Genomic DNA, 1,064 nt, shown 5'->3' on the forward strand with positions numbered 1-1,064 from the left:
GTTTGTGATTTCAGGAGTGTATATAAAACTAACCTTGCAACTCAATGATTTATTACATTTTGAGGGACTAGTTTCTCAATATCAATCCGCCACTGCCATACAGGGAACAAAGTAGGCTATTGCAATGCGATGCAAGGTTAGTTTTATTTCTAACATTGTTCTATCAACACAGGCATGTGCATCGATAGTCTGACGTTTTAATTGACTTGTCTCGGGTGTGCGGTGAAGTGTTTTCAGTGGCAGGCTGGATGTTACCGTTGACTTGCGTTATCTCAGCACCTAGGTTAGCACGAGATGAACGCTGCAACTCAAGGAAGGGCAGAAATTCACTGAAAATGGTCTTCACCGACCTATATCATCCCGACTAAGTTGGAAATGAGGTCCTATGTCCAAAATTCCGAACTATTGCTTTAAGTTCTTAAGAGGCAATACAGATTGTATAGCACTACTTAATAGAAATGACACTGAACGATGAATTTGTTATACAACCTTATAACTAAAATGATTTCCTCTGGCTAGTGGCATGCCAAAAAATCAATCTTATAATACACAATCCCATTTTCATCTATTTTCATTTAGGCTTTAAGGCAATGACAGTGAAAAGGTGGAGAAAGAATGCAGGCTACCAATTTCAAGTATGTAAATCAATTTTATTACAAAAACACAAAACACGTTTGCACACTGCTTCATGGAAATGGCTCTCATGACAAACATAATGTTTTCTGAAGAAATGTAAACAGCATGAGCTTTGTCACTCTCAACACCACAATATGACTCTAGTGCAATTTCATACAGCCAGCAGATCCTACGTTCACTATGCAAGTAGACAATACTGACAAACATACTGTAAGTGCATCCGGAAGGAAGCCATTTTCCTTCTGAATTGCCATGATTAGTTCATGTGTTTTAAAATAGACTGGTATCTGATGTGAAGTAGAAGATTTGGCACAAGACATAGATGGAATACCACCGGAAGCAGTTCTCAGCTGTCCACTTGGCACTGCCCCCGACATGTTAACCCAGTGCCAAGAGCCGCGCACTTATTTGAGTGCAAGGTGCCCTCT

The 1,064-nt window shown here is 39.8% G+C and overlaps 1 protein-coding gene across 3 annotated transcripts in view; it reads right to left on the reverse strand.

The window, feature by feature from the left end:
- Positions 1–636: 636 nt before the first annotated feature.
- dpy19l3 (dpy-19 like C-mannosyltransferase 3) overlaps positions 637–1,064 on the reverse strand; it is a 31,577-nt gene continuing 31,149 nt past the window's right edge. For all 3 annotated transcript variants that reach the window (XM_062549417.1, XM_062549416.1, XM_062549415.1), the window contains one exon: positions 637–1,064. This exon is cut by the window's right edge and continues 2,138 nt beyond it. The gene's annotated coding sequence lies outside the window, so the exon portion shown is untranslated.

Source organism: Sardina pilchardus, chromosome 11, assembly GCF_963854185.1.
Source record: "Sardina pilchardus chromosome 11, fSarPil1.1, whole genome shotgun sequence".
Taxonomy (NCBI): Eukaryota; Metazoa; Chordata; class Actinopteri; order Clupeiformes; family Clupeidae; genus Sardina; species Sardina pilchardus.